This window comes from Dermacentor silvarum, chromosome 1 (genome assembly GCF_013339745.2).
Source record: "Dermacentor silvarum isolate Dsil-2018 chromosome 1, BIME_Dsil_1.4, whole genome shotgun sequence".
In the NCBI taxonomy this organism is placed as follows: domain Eukaryota; kingdom Metazoa; phylum Arthropoda; class Arachnida; order Ixodida; family Ixodidae; genus Dermacentor; species Dermacentor silvarum.
In genome coordinates, this window is record NC_051154.1 from 287,930,275 (window position 1) to 287,945,891 (window position 15,617).

The following is a 15,617-nucleotide window of genomic DNA, read 5'->3' on the forward strand; positions in this document are numbered from 1 at the left end:
GGTCCATTGCGTGGTAGTATCGCGATAGTATTCTAAAGGAACGCCAAGATAACTGGCTGGCGTATCAGTGAACGGTATCGTTTCGACCATTGCTGGCCGGCTATCCCATTCACCGTGCCAAAAGCCTAACCCCCGTATTCCGAAATGCAACTTCGCTTCAAGTCCGTGCTTGACTTGAATTAAGTGACGCCTATTTTGAACATGCCCTGGACGTTCTTTGCGTTTGCTTCGTCGTGTTCACAATAGGCGTCACTTAATTCAAGTCAAGCACGGACTTGAAGCGAAGTTGCATTTCTGAATACGGGGGTAAGCTTTTTTGCCAACTTATGGCACTCCCGGTGAGAGCGCAAAACCTTCTTGCATCCTTGACTGCTTCCCGAATGCTCTCTTGATCAATGCAAAAAAGCGCGACGTCATCTGCGTAAGCTAATATTTTTACCTCTTGCGTTAAGAGACGGTAGCCGCGAATATTTTTGTTTTCCCGTACTTTCAGACAGAAAGGTTCAAGAAAAATGGCAAAAAGTAAAGGGGACAAAGGGCACCCCTGGCGCACACTGGATAACACTGGTATATTTTCACTAATTCTTTTGTTGATTACCAGGTGAGCTGAACACTTCTCATAGGCCATGGCTACTCCGTCCTGAATCACTTTTCCTACATTGATGTGTTCTAACACTGCAAGGAGTATGCTGTGAGCAACCCTGTCGAAAGCTTTTTCTAGGTCTAATTGAACCATTGCTACACGTTCGAGGTTTGCGTCGCAACACTCCAATATACTCCTAGCGACGTGAATATTCGACATTATTGTCCTTTTTCTGATACCACATGTTTGGTGAGGACCTACTATTAACTTGATAACTGTCTGCAGTCTTTTTCCAAGCACTTTCATGTAGATCTTGTAATCCACGTTCGTGAGGCTTATAGGCCTGTATCCATTAACGAATTGCAGCTTTACCGCTTCATTGGATTTCGGTATAAGTACGACGTGACTTTTCCTGAATGATGGCGGCAAGTGCTTAGTTTCATGAGCTTCCGCAACAACACAGTAAAGTAACTCAGCTAGTTCCACCTTGAAAGTTTTATAGAATGAAGCTCCTAGGCCGTCAGGTCCAGGCGCTTTTCCTTTACCCAAGTCTTCAATGGCTTCTTTAATTTCTTTAGCCGTGATAGGGCTCTCGAGTCCCTCTTTAATTTCATCTTCTAGTTTCGGCAGAAGCGTTAGAAAAGTGTTAACAAACTCTACCGTAACGGGCACCTGCCTACCCAGCAAAGATCGGTAGTGTTTAACGAAAGCTTTCTCAATGACTTCTTGGTCTTTAGACATTGCGTCGTTAAACCAGATTTCTTTAATTATGTTCTTAGAAGCGTAACTCTTTTCGTCACTGAGCGCCCGCTTAGTTGGCGTTTCTCCGAGCCACAGTCGATCGGCTCGTGCTCTTATCGCAGCCCCTTGATAAGTTTCGGCGTCCAACGTTTCGAGTTCGCATTTAATTTCTCGTATCTGCTTAGAAAAAAATCCCGGCACTGTGCACTCCGCATTTAGAAAGTAATCCAGCATGTTTTGTAGTTCTTTCTCTCTTTGTTTTGCTTTATGACGTATCACGCAAGCCCTCTCGATTGCACTCATTTTCACATCAATTTTGAACTGCTCCCATAGCTCAGCATAGTTTGATGTGACATCCATTTGCATCCCATCAATTTTTTCCTTTACAGTTTTTACGAAACATTCATCACTTGAGATTTTGTCATTCATTTTCCACAGTTCCCAGTTAAAATTAGACCCTCTAAGCTTCTCGCCCACTGTACAGGTTACCAGGCTGTGGTCACTGAAGCTCACATGCTTTACTGTGTAGCTAGTGACCGTGCGCGCGAGGCTTGCTGATACGTATAGACGGTCTAGTCGAGCGTGACTCTCACCTTGAAAGTGAGTAAAAAGAACACTGTTTCCGCTTAAAACGTTTCCCACGTCTACTAAATCATAGCCTGCCATGATTGCGTTGAGTTGATGTGCACTTTTATCGCGTACTACAGTATTCGGCACCCTATCTTCGGACATGCATACACAATTAAAGTCTCCGAGGACGACGACATTTCTTTCACATTCCAGAAGTGTCTCAACATAGTCAAAAAATATTTTCCTATCACAAACATTGTTCGGAGCGTACACACAGATCATTCGCCAACCAACATCATTTAAAGAGAAATCGCACAGTACCAATCGCCCATCTTGGGCCGTCATTACACTTTGTTCAACAATGCCTATTGAATTACGCAAAACTAAAAGACAGCCACCGGCCTTGCCTACCGCATGGCAAACACAAATGCTATAACGCAATTTAAAAATATCGACCATTTTGTCCGTTTGCTCTTCACTTTCAATTTTAGTTTCTTGAACCGCAAGAACGTCTATGTCGTTTTCTAGCATCAGGCGACTTAATTGGGCTTGTCGCCGTCTGGCCATTAACCCGCGTACGTTAAGCGTGCCAATACGTAATGCTAGCCCAAGATTATTTGCCATGGAAGGAGAAGAGCAAGCGATAACACAATAACTTTATGGAATCAAAGGTAGTGTAACTTACAGATATTCTCTGCGCTCTTATAAGCTTCGTCGCATGCGACGAAGCCACGACGTCTCGCTCTTCGGCACACATCATTGACCTCGATCGTTCCAAAAACCCGAGTCACAACTTAGCGTTCTACGAGAACAGCGCACCGCTACTGCGGAGGAACTGTCGGCGTTGTCTGCTTATCTGGGGGAACGGCCGGCGTCTGCCGCCCGTCCGAGGGAACTGCCGGCGTCTGCCGCCCGTCCGAGGGAACCGCCGGCGTTTGCCGTCCGTCTGGGGGTACTGTCGGCGTCGTCTGCTTGTCTGGGGGAACTGCCGGCGTCTGCCTCCTGTCTGTCGGAACGTTTGGCCTAGGCTTAAGCGTAGACCGGCGGAAAACGGAGGCCTTCGAGGGCGGCCCTTCGTTGCTACCACCGTCGTCTTGCTCAAGCGTGCCATCCACGTCGGTGACTTCCCGGGGCCTCTTTGAAACTGCGATGGCTTGGTCTTTTTTCTCGCAAGACTCATTGAGTCCGGCCGCGCCAGGGTTGCCCTGTCGTAGAACGCCCTCGGTATCCACCGCATTGTCTGCGCTTTCATACACCATCGCATTTTCCGCAGCCGGTTCACCTTGCGCTTCGCTGTCCCTACCCTCACTGCTGCCCTTGGTAGGTTGGCACTTGTCGCTAGCCGAGACCACTGGCGTCTCTTGCTTGCCTTGTGGGTCACCACCCCCTCCAGCAGTCTCTTCCGCGTCTGCCTGGTCCATCAAGTGCTCGTCGATGGCGTCACTCCGGCCCGGCCCAGTCACGTTAGCGTAGCTTCGCACGCATTGGGTCTCGTCGTGGCCAAAATGACGACAGAGCCCACAACGTGGCACACGGCACTCGCGCCGTATATGGCCGGTGCCGCGGCACCGGAGGCAGAGCGGAGGTCTGCCTGGCACGATCACGAGTGCATGGTCTTCTGATACTCGTAGCTGATGCGGGATGTGTTCCATGGTCATACCAGCCTTTAAGCGTAGGGATACAAGTCGCGTGTGAGAGCCTTTGTCTCCGCAACCGGGCACTCGCCACCTCTCCCTGGATATTTCGGTCACAGTGCCGAATGGAGCCAGGGCTGCTCTGACGTCTTCGTCGGGGGTCGTGTGAAGCAGCCAGTAAAGCTTCATTCTGATGTCCTGGTTGCAGGGATCAATCGCGACACAGCGATGTTCCTTCACGCTAAACGCCTTCGCCGACAAAAGCTTCCTTTTCCCGACATCGTCCTTGAATGTTATGGCCCAAACATGGTTCATCTGATAGGCCCCGAGGGCTACCACCTCCGTCATAAGCTTATAGCGGTCAAGCGCATCGCGAAAATGTTCAACACGATAAGGCCGGGCCTTCAAATCACCATGCAAAAACACGGTGTTACACACGGTCGTACCTGATGGCAGCTGAGGCAAAACAAGTTGGTAATCCTGTGAAGACGTTTCCGTAAGCCTGATACCGCGGCCCTGCTGGGCCGCTGAAACCGCCCCTTGGGAGCGAGACATTCCGTGACCGTTCGCTACGGTGTCCGGAAGTGGAATCCCATTGCGCCACGGAGGCGGCTGCTCGGTGCTCTCCCCACCACGCACTTGCTACAGAAAATCTACCAGAATAAATACAACAAAAAAGCATCAAAAGGAGAAGCTTCGCCCCCGGGAGGGCTCGAACCTCCAATCTTTCGGTTAACAGCCGAACGCGCTAGCCGATTGCGCCACGGAGGCGGCTTCTCGGCGCTCTCCCCACCACGCACTTGCTACAGAAAATCTACCAGAATAAATACAACAAAAAAGCATCAAAAGGAGAAGCTTCGCCCCCGGGAGGGCTCGAACCTCCAACCTTTCGGTTAACAGCCGAACGCGCTAGCCGATTGCGCCACGGAGGCGGCTGCTCGGTGCTCTCCCCACCACGCACTTGCTACAGAAAATCTACCAGAATAAATACAACAAAAAAGCATCAAAAGGAGAAGCTTCGCCCCCGGGAAGGCTCGAACCTCCAACCTTTCGGTTAACAGCCGAACGCGCTAGCCGATTGCGCCACGGAGGCGGCTTCTCGGCGCTCTCCCCACCACGCACTTGCTACAGAAAATCTACCAGAATAAATACAACAAAAAAGCATCAAAAGGAGAAGCTTCGCCCCCGGGAGGGCTCGAACCTCCAACCTTTCGGTTAACAGCCGAACGCGCTAGCCGATTGCGCCACGGAGGCGGCTGCTCGGTGCTCTCCCCACCACGCACTTGCTACAGAAAATATACCAGAATAAATACAACAAAAAAGCATCAAAAGGAGAAGCTTCGCCCCCGGGAGAGCTCGAACCTCCAACCTTTCGGTTAACCGCCGAACGCGCTATCCGATTGCGCCACGGAGGCTTTTTTTTTTCTTTTATTTCCGTTTTCAACAACATACAGCAATACAAGTGAGAAATATTTCAAAAGGTAAAATACATCAGCTAGTCTTGAGCATTATGCAATTTTAAAAAGGCTTTAGTGACGCGAATTCATCCAATTGCGTCACCCATTGAGGAGCGTTGACCGCAAAGTTCAGTACATCTCTTGTATAGATAACGCTTTCCATGAAATATTGTCGCGCTGGTCGTGCATCAATGTCAGCATATCTATCTGCCATCCGTGTTTTCCAAAGTGCATGCATACAAAGCAACATAATCATATCACTAGGAACGCCCCCTGTTTCGTCATAAGGCAAGAACCGTATGCCAAATGGTGACAGTACTAAATTTTTTTTAATTGTGCGCTGAAGAATGTCCCACAAAAATCGTGCATCGTGGCAATCCAGAAATATACGCTCAATAGTTTCCGGTTTCTGGCATATTCTACAGTTTATTGTCCAGGGAACAAAAATACCCTTGCTTTGAAGCCATGGCTTCACAGGGAGCGTTTCAGTATGCAATTGAAAGAAAAATGTTTTCGCAGAGCTTCGTACAGGCATTCGCTTAACTCTTTCAACACGTTTCTTTCATCACCCAAATAATAGTTTGCCCTATATAAAGGTGTCGGAAGAAAAACATCCACTAAATCTTTATAGAACTTTTTCTTTCCTACAATGCAAAGGTATTCAAGAGAAAAATACGCGCGAACAATGCGATAAGCAGCCACAACCTCGCGCAGGAAACATGGTAGTGCACTATGTGTTGCAGTGCTGATTGACACAACATAATCCGCAAGATGGTTCCGCAGGCGTACTTGTATTATAGTTCTCAAAAATGTATCACTCTGATCACGCAAAAAGATAAATCTTGAAACTACGTGTTTCAAGAACAAATGCGACAGCCCTAGTCCGCCGTTCCGCACTGCATGAAACAGATTTCATCGGCTTTTGCGCTCCCAACTGGAGCCCCAAATAAAAACTGCAAACACTCGGTGGAGTTTCTGTATTGTCATTCTTGTCATACTCAATACCTGCAATACATAGAATATTTTGGCCACTAGAAATGTATTGCACACATTTGCTCTTGTAAATACTGAGAATTTGTGACCGCCCCATTTCTGAGTCTGGTCTCTTACTCTATCAGCTTCCTCAAGCCAATAACCAGTCGTTGAATTATGGTGTTGCAGTGGCACTCCAAGGTATACGTTTGTCGAATTCGACCATTGCATGCTGCAGTACACCTCTGGTGTGATTGGCCAGTTTCCATACCAAATGCCGAGACTCTTTGTCCAGTTGACAGCACTTCCTGTGGCTTCACAAAAGGCTGTAGTCTCTTTCACTACTATTTCAACACTTTTTATGTCTGAACAAAACATAGCAATGTCGTCGGCATATGCCAACACTTTGACTTCATTATTACAGTATCGGAAGCCTTGAATAGTGGGGTTCTGAAGAATCTTTAAACAGAAAGGTTCTACATACAGAGCAAATAACAATGACGAGACTGGACATCCTTGGCGCAGACTAGAGGTAACTGTTATACTTTCACTAAGTTGCTTATTTATTACTAGTGAAATGAGGTTTATTGATGCAGGCGTAGATGTAGGTCCTTCGGATATACTGGCACAGAACGGGCGGCTAAACAGTTACGTCGGGCAGCGCTCTTAGCGGTAACTTCGGCGTCGTCTTTTGCGGAGCGATCACGATGCTGCTACTGCTGGTGGTGTGCATCATCTGCAGAACATGTTGCACGTCTTCTTCATCACAATCACCCCCGGGATAAAAAGCAGCCATCCTGGCGACTCAAACAGTAGTGATCACGAGCGGCTCACGGTAGGGCTTAAGGCGATCGACGTGAACAATGTCACGTCCACGACAACGGAGGTCAGAGGGGGGTGTCAGTGGTTCGATTAGGTAATTCACCGCAGACGTGCGCTGGACAATGCGATAAGGTCCATCGAAGCGGGGAAGAAGTTTGGAAGAGAGCCCAGGAGCATGCGCAGGGACTGACAGCCAGACGAGGTCGCCGGGAGAGAAGACAGGTTGCTCACAGTGGGCGTCATGGAGCCTTTTCTGGCGCTGTTGCTCAGCGGTGGTGAAGTGGCGCGCTAACTTGCGACACTCCTCGGCATGACGTGCTGCAGTCGAAACGGGCACACACTCAGAAGCATCGGGCTGGTAGGGTAGCAGGGTGTCCATGGTGTGGGATGGGTGACGGCCATAAAGCAAAAAGTAGGGAGAAAATCCAGTGGTAGTCTGGGTTGCAGTGTTGTAGGCGAACGTAACAAATGGTAGGATAAGGTCCCAATCTGTGTGGTCAGATGCGACGTACATGGCCAGCATGTCACCCAGCGTCCGGTTGAAACGTTCCGTGAGTCCATTCGTCTGGGGGTGGTAGGCGGTGGTTGTCCTATGAATAACGTGGCACTGAGCCAGAAGAACTTCGACAACCTCAGACAAAAAGACGCGCCCTCTATCGCTGAGAAGTTCACGAGGTGGGCCGTGACGGAGGATGAAACAGCGGAGCAGGAAGGAGGCGACGTCGCGCGCAGTGGCGGAAGGTAGTGCCGCAGTTTCAGCATATCGCGTAAGATGGTCGACGGCGACGATGATCCAGCGGTTACCGGCGGGTGTCATAGGAAGCGGACCATAGAGATCAATGCCCACTCTATCAAATGGTCGGGCGGGACAGGGAAGGGGCTGCAAAGCTCCAGCTGAACGGCAAGGCGCAGATTTCCGACGTTGGCAGTCCGTACATGAACGAACGAATTTGCGGACGTATGTAAACATTCCGCGCCAGTAGTAGCGCTGACGAAGTCGTTCATATGTTTTGAAGACTCCAGCGTGGGCGCACTGCGGGTCAACGTGAAAGGATGCGCAGATAGTGGAGCGCAGGCTGCGCGGTATGACGAGTAGCCATTTACGGCCGTCAGATGCGTAGTTGCGTCGGTTCTTCATCACACTAGTTTAGTGGTACAGCCTTCATAAGCCATTCGCACACCGTCTAGAATGACAGAACCTACATTGGTGTGTTCCAGTATTAATAGTAAAATGTCGTGTGTAACCTTATCAAAGGCCTTTTCAAGGTCTAACTGTAGCATGGCAACCCGGCCTTCTTCGGCATCACATGATTCAAGTATGCTTCTGGCAACGTGGATATTAGTGTATATCGTTCTTCCTTGGATTCCACAGGTCTGGTGAGGTCCAATTAGTATTTTAATTATTTTTGAAGTCGCTTAGCAAGCACTTTCATGTGAACTTTATAATCAACATTTGTGAGGCTTATTGGTCTGTAAGCCTCTACAGAGCGTAACTTCAAAGGATCATTGGTCTTTGGAATTAGTACCACATGTGTCATCCTAAATGATGGGGGCATCCTTTTCATTTCGTAACACTCATTTATTACGCGGTGCAATACTTCTGCCATTTCTGCTTTAAAGCATTTATAGAAAGCTGCCCCTAGTCCATCTGGTCCAGGTGATTTACCAAGGCTTAACTCATCAATTGCTTTTTCAAATTCTTTCACGCTAATTGGTCTTTCTAGCTCCTCACATAGTTCTTTTTCTAATTTAGGCATTAGTGGCAGGAAGTTATTTTTAAAGAGCTCGGTGTTTTCTTTCTTATGATTTAGTAAGCTACGGAAGCGCTCAACGAAGGCCATTTCAATGATATTACTATCTGTGGTAACACGGTTGTGATAACAAATTTCGTTTATTTCTTTTTTTACTGCATGCCGCTTTTCATCGCCTAGCGCTCGTTTGGTGGGCGTTTCCCCGTACAAAACCGCTCTGCGCGTGCCCTGACTACTGCGCCTCGATATCTTTCAATGTCAACTGCTTCTAGCTTACTTTTAATTTCTTTTATTTGCTTTTCAAACAAACCCGGCTTGTAGTTTTCCGTTGCAATCATAAATTCTAGCGTGGTATAAAGTTCCTTTTCTTTCTCTTTTTCTTTTCTGTGTAGCACACATGCTCGGTCAATCGCAGCAAGTTTTATCTCCGATTTAAAGATTTCCCATGAAGCTGAAATGCTACCTGACTCATCACACAACAAGTTATGTATCTTTTCTTTTAGATTTTCAAGAAAAGGTTGATCTTGTAATAATTTATCGTTGAACTTCCAAGTAAACCAATTAAATTTGGAAGCATTTCCTTTTGTGCCCACAGTAACTGTTACTAAACAGTGATCACTGAAACTAACACATTTGACGTGATAGTCAACACATTCAGGCAGAAAAAGAGCAGGCACATAAATACGGTCTAACCTGGCATGGCAATCACCTTGGAAGTGGGTGTACGCCGTGCTGTTTCCAGAGACTAGTACGCTTCCTACATCTTCTAGGTCATGTTCATTTACAAATTCTGTCAAATACATCGCACTTTTGTCTCTCGCCAGTAACTTTTTACTTCTATCCTCAGGTCTTTGCACACAATTGAAGTCGCCAAACAGGATGACATTTCGGTCACACTTTACATACGATTGTATAGTTCCGAAAAAATCACGTCTTTCTTGGGCTGTATTAGGCGCGTAAACGCATAGAGCCCGCCATAACATACCGAAAAATCCAAAATCCAACACAACAAACCGGCCACTCTGGCATGCTATAACTGCTTCTTCAACAATATCTATAGAATTTCGATATAATATCAAGCAGCCTCCAGACGTACCCACAGCATGTGACACGCAAATATTAAATCTAGCTCTGAAAGTTTCCACCATTCGATCTGTTTGCTCTTGGGTCTCGATTTTTGTTTCTTGTACGGCGATCAGATCCTGATCATTTTCTAAGAGAAGGCGACTTAGCTGGTATTGTTTCCTGCGGGCTGACAAGCCACGCACATTTAAGGTCGCTATGCGTAAAGGAAATTTTAGTTTGTTAGAGACGACGACGAAGTGCCTGTTTGATAGAACGCTTCTATCTCTGTTCCTTGCATTTTGATCAAGTTTTCCACGTTTTTCGGGGACGCTGCTCCCTGCGTCGTGGCAACGGACGCGGAGCCTTCCACAGGCCCGCCCTGCCTGAGGTCTGCTATGGCAAGCTCCCCGGGGAATCAACGCGCCTGGTCCAGCACCAGCGAGGTCATCAGCGAGGCTCGCTGCCTTGTGGCTATGGACGCGGAGTCAACTGCGGTGACACCCGGCCAAAGGTCAACCATGGCGAGCTCGTCGAGGAAACGAGGTTCCTGGTCTACCACCAGTGAGGACACCGAACTGTACTCGGTCGCCGGCGACGACTCGTCGGATGACAGCTTTGAGTCTGTGATGAGCAGGAAAGCCAAAAGAAGGTTTCTCAAGGTGTCTTCACCAGCGAGGACATTAACAATGAAGACAAAAATTGAACGCTGGCCGCACTCAGTCCTCTTCGTACCCGAGGACTCCTCCGTCAGCCTCCGAACGCTTAACAGGCAAGCTCTCTCCATGTTCCTCGAGGGGGTGGCGCCGAACGACATAAGGGAAGTTCGAATAAACACGCGAAAGAATATCCTCGCTGTGGACGCGACAAATTGTAGCGCGTTGGACAAGCTTCGGAAAATAACCGATTTGGGAGGCATCAAAGTCCGACCGCGTGTACCATTGGACGAATCCAGCATGGCGGGCGTCATTTACGACATTGATTTGGCCATAGCGAACTCGGATCTGCCAATCCTCATCAAACCAGTGACCGAAGGAGTTATCATCACACATGTGCTCCGCCTTGGCAACTCCCGCTGCGTGAAGTTGATATTCAAGGGCGATTCCATTCCTTCGCATGTCAAGGTTGGCCACTTCCGACATGCTGTTCGCCCATTCGTGCCCAAGCCACTTCAGTGCCATAACTGTATGAAGATCGGCCATGTCAAGGGCGTCTGTACAAAGAGTACGGTTTGTCCACGCTGCGCTGAGTCGCACACTGTGGACGCTTGCCGCGCAACACATTTAAAGTGCAATAACTGCGATGGATCCCATGATGCCTCATCCAAAGAGTGCCCGAAAATCCGGAGAGAAATTGCCGTGCTTAAACAAATGGTCCGAGACAGCTCATCCCATAGGGAAGCTGCTGAGACTGTACGACGCCGGCGTAATCGTCGACGCAAGCGTACAAGACGTGGTGTTAATCATACGCAAGACGCACCCAACCCACTACCTTCGAGTGCAAGTAAGCATACCAGCACGAAGAGGATTGAGACTGACAAATCTAAAGCGGCGGAAGACTGGCCTGCGCTTCCGCGCACACAGCCTGCCAAGGAGCCTCCCCGCCTGATGTCTACTTCCACGCACACTTCGGTGGATGAAGTACCAAGGGTTGACCGACAGATCATACCGATGCTGCGGTCCCTAATGAATGTCATTAAAGAGCTACTGACAAGTATTGCAACCCCAGCCGCTCGAAGTGGCCTGCAAGTGCTGGACGCGCTGAGCCCAGTCCTAGCAGCCCTCGAGTAGAACCATGGATGGCAATCACCAATCGTTCCGCCAAGAGGTCAGAGAGGCATCTATTATCCAGTGGAACGCCGGAGGACTTAGATGTCGGATGCCTGATTTTCGTCAGTTTGTACATTCTAACCGTTTCCCAATCATCGTAATCTGTGAACCGAAATTATTCAAACCCAATCCGTCTATCCGGCTACGAATCAATCATGTCCTCAACTTGCAGCGAAAGCAGCAAGGTCGTTGTGTTTATTCGTCGGGAGCTTACCTACGTCGTTCAGCAAGTGCCACCTCATGACGAGAATCAGTATGTTTGCCTGACTGTTAAGAAGAAAAAGGTAGCCTTTACACTGGTGGGTACCTACTTATCCCCTTCAACCCGGTTTGATAGCAAGAGACTTGAAGACATCTTGACAGCAACCCCTGGTCCATGGATTATCACAGGAGACTTTAACGCCCACCATCCTATCTGGGGAAGCTCTAAAATTAACGCAACCGGCCGACGATTGGCTTCATTCGCATCTGACCATGGACTGTCCCTTCTTAATGATGGGAGCCCTACCTTTTTACGAGGCTCATCATACAGCAGTTGCTTAGACTTGGCTTTGTGTCACGTCGCTTGGCTACTCATGTAAAGTGGTTTTAGACATTGAGACACATGGGAGTGATCATATACCCAGTTACCTTAAGATCAAGGGTTTGGCCAGCTGCCATTCGCCAAACGCAATCCGGCGAATTGACTGGTCTACATTCTAAACCAGCATGGAAGAAGCTTGTCGCAACGGTCTCCCTTCTGGCCTTCAGCAAGCTATCAAGGAGGCAACACAGAATGCGATGTGCACGCTGAAATGCAATCCAAGGTTCTCCGAATCCGACGTGGAGTTAGAGCGACTCCGTGCGATTCGTCGGCGGGCCCGAGCGAAGATACCGACGCACTAAGTCCATCCATGATCTCAGAATAGCCAGACGCACGCAAAAGAAAATCCAGCGCCGAATGGCCAAACTGGAATCTCAACGGTGGGCAAAATTTTGTGAATCCCTAGACCCCCGAAAATCTCTTTCTCACATATGGAGAACCGTGCGAGGCCTACGTACGTCTCCCGAACAACGCGTGCCATTCAAAGCCTTGGCACTTTTCCAACGTCGAGAGGACATCGAGGTAGCGGAAGATTTCTGCAGAAAGATTGCAGGTCAATCAACCTACACAGGCCCCCTTGGTACGGATAGCATTGAGCCGCATACACGGGACTCACGCATGGACTTGCCTTTCACCACCGAGGAGCTTGATGCGGCTCTTGCTTTGTGTAATCGGCCGTCGTCTCCTGGACCAGATGGCATATCGTACCGCATCTTGTGCCACCTGGGTGAGCGAGCGCGAAATGCCTTGCTGGATATATTCAATGAATCCTGGCAGGATGGAAACGTTCCTCAAGAATGGAAGACAAGCCGCCTGGTGCCACTCCTCAAACCTGGCAAGTCACCACTCGAGCTCGCGTCATACCGCCCAATCGCGCTGGCAAGTTGCGTAGGGAAGGTGATGGAACGCATGATCCTTGCCAGATTAGAGTGGTACCTGGAACGCTACCAGGTTTATCCAAATGCTATGGCCGGCTTTCGACGTCTCCGCTCCTCCATCGATAACGTCATTGATCTGGTCACGTACGTCCAACATCAAAAGAGATGTAAACGATTATCGGTCGCTATGTTTCTGGACGTAAAGGAGCTTATGACAATGTTGCTCATGATGCCATACTTGATGCTCTGGAATCGGTTGGCCTTGGTGGCCGCGTGTACCGGTGGACCCGCAACTACTTACACATGAGGTCATTCTTTGTGCAGACCGAGTACGGTCCGACGTCTCTACACTGCAAATACCGTGGTGTTCCTCAAGGTGGCGTCTTGAGTCCCACACTATTCAACCTTGTTCTTGTCGGTCTCGTGGAACGCATACCAAATGCTGTCCATATATCAATGTATGCCGATGACATCTGCGTGTGGACGTCAGGTGTAACACGTCCTCAGGTGCGCGCGAGACTTCAAAAATCTGCGACATCAATATCGGCGTATCTCAGCGAACAAGGCCTCCAGATTTCACCTGAGAAATGTGCGCTGGTCGCGTTTACGCGGAAGTCAATGACGCCTTACGCCATATCCATCAATGGGCAAAACATCTGTTACACCAGGACGCATAGATTCTTAGGGGTGATCATTGATCGAGACCTCAACTGGAGTCCCCATGTGACCTACCTGAAGAAGCGCCTAATGGCCATTTCACACGTTTTCAAGTTTCTTGGAGGGAAAACGTGGGGAGCGTCAGTACACGCAATGTTACAACTATACAGGGCACTGTTTCTCGGATATCTGAGATACAGCTTACCTGTACTGAGCAATACCTGCAGAAGCAACATGCGCACAATCGAAAGTGCTCAGGCGCAGGCACTAAGGGTTTGTCTTGGATTGCCACGATGCACATCGACAGCGGAAACAATTGCAATAGCTCAAGATTACCCAGTGACAACTCATATGACATTGGAAGTGCTCAGAGCACACATCAGGCACATTGCCCGCTCCCCTTTCCATCACCTCGCCACTCTGCCGAATGACCGGACCCAATGCCTCCTTTTGCCAGGCGATATCGGCGTACCGTGACTGCCTCCCTCGAGATTATACGCCTGCCGAGAGACTGCTATCACCTCCTTGGTGTTTGGCTCGTCCGCAAGTTCGACTCTCGGTACCAGGGATTCGAACGAAAGCAGGACTCTCGTCCCCAGCTCTCAAGCAGCTATCTCTCCTCATGCTGCACGAGACATACAAGGACCATTTTCACATTTACACTGATGGCTCGACAACTCTTGACGGATCTACAGGGGCTGTAATCTTCCCCGCAAAAGCTGTGACCCTTCAGTTTCAAACTTCTCACCAGACACGTCGACTGCGGCGGAGCTTGCTGCACTTCGCTGCGCACTTCCCATAATTCACGAAGACTTACCACGAAGATGGAGCATATTTACAGATTCAAAGGCCGCCCTGCATTGTCTGCTATCCGCTCTACGTCGTGGACAACAAGACCAACTTGTGCTGGAAATAAGGCACCTTTGTCACCAACTGGCAGAAAAAGGACATGACATCACTTTTCAGTGGCTCCCAGGCCACTGCGGCATCATGGGCAACGAACAGGCCGATGAAGCTGCGAGGAGGGCTCACGAAAATGCTGTGAAGGAACCCATCCCGCTATCAAGAGCCGATGCAGTAACAAAGCTTCGCATAATCGCGCGTGATTCCACACGAGCCATGTGGAACACACCTGGTTTCCAACATACTCGACTGCACCGCCTGGACCCATCCCTCCGACTACGCATTCCATCTGGACTTCCTCGAATCGAGACAACTGCTCTCTGCCGACTGTGGCTTGGAGTATCCTTTACGAATGCTTTTGCTTGTCGCATCGGAATGGCCGACAGTGCTGCCTGTGATACTTGCGGCAGCGAGGAAACACTCCAACATATCCTGTGTCATTGTCCCCGCTACAGCTCCCAGAGACAGTCGCTCGTAACGGAGTTGGCACGCCTCGACGACCGGCCGCTTTCTGAGCAGACGATTTTAGAATGCCGACTGATACGGTCTTCACAGCAGAAGGCGACGAGGGCGCTACTGAAGTTCCTCCGGTCAAGCGACCTGTTTGAACGACTGTGACGCTCCTGAGTTCCTTTGTGTGTGTGTGTATGTGGTTTTTTTTTTTCTTTCTTTATCTCCCTCTTAGGTGTGTGCATTTTTCTTTATCTTTCTGTCTCCCCTTACCCCTTCCCCAGTGTAGGGTAGCAAACTGGATATTTACCTTCCGGTTAACCTCCTGCCTTTCGCATCTCATTTATCTCTCTCTCTCTCTCTCTCTTTAGTTGTTAGCCATATTAACAGTTTTACAATACTTGTAGTACTCACATCGCCGTTCGACAGGATGGTAGGCTCCGACATCGTTTTGTTGCTGGTGGGTTTAGAGCCATCTTGTCACATAAAGAGGCCCGATCAGTGATCGGACTGTTCGAGTTCTCACTACACAAACAGTTTCCCTCGCTAAGGCGGGGGCTCTGTGGGCGTCGGTCTCCGGTCGGGTGGTACATTGGGCTTGAAATGCATGATGCTACGACGAGCAGTGCCCGTCTTCGTAGGTGGTTCCCTGTGCTCGTCTGGCCGTTGTTCTGTCTGTTGTCTTGGGTTTCATCACGGGTACGCTTCGCTGCAGCGCTGGTAAC

General features: G+C 49.2%; 1 protein-coding gene and 5 non-coding genes across 6 annotated transcripts in view; all 6 read right to left on the minus strand.

Annotated features, from left to right (window-relative positions):
• LOC125942841 (uncharacterized) overlaps positions 1-15,617 on the minus strand; it is a 178,908-nt gene that overhangs the window by 72,887 nt on the left and 90,404 nt on the right. The window lies entirely within an intron of this gene.
• Positions 4,226-4,299, minus strand: Trnan-guu (transfer RNA asparagine (anticodon GUU)). The gene has a single exon. It is a non-coding gene; the product is annotated as a tRNA-Asn (tRNA).
• On the minus strand, positions 4,387-4,460 carry Trnan-guu (transfer RNA asparagine (anticodon GUU)). The gene has a single exon. It is a non-coding gene; the product is annotated as a tRNA-Asn (tRNA).
• Positions 4,548-4,621, minus strand: Trnan-guu (transfer RNA asparagine (anticodon GUU)). The gene has a single exon. It is a non-coding gene; the product is annotated as a tRNA-Asn (tRNA).
• On the minus strand, positions 4,709-4,782 carry Trnan-guu (transfer RNA asparagine (anticodon GUU)). Its single transcript has one exon. It is a non-coding gene; the product is annotated as a tRNA-Asn (tRNA).
• Trnan-guu (transfer RNA asparagine (anticodon GUU)) lies at positions 4,870-4,943 on the minus strand. The gene has a single exon. It is a non-coding gene; the product is annotated as a tRNA-Asn (tRNA).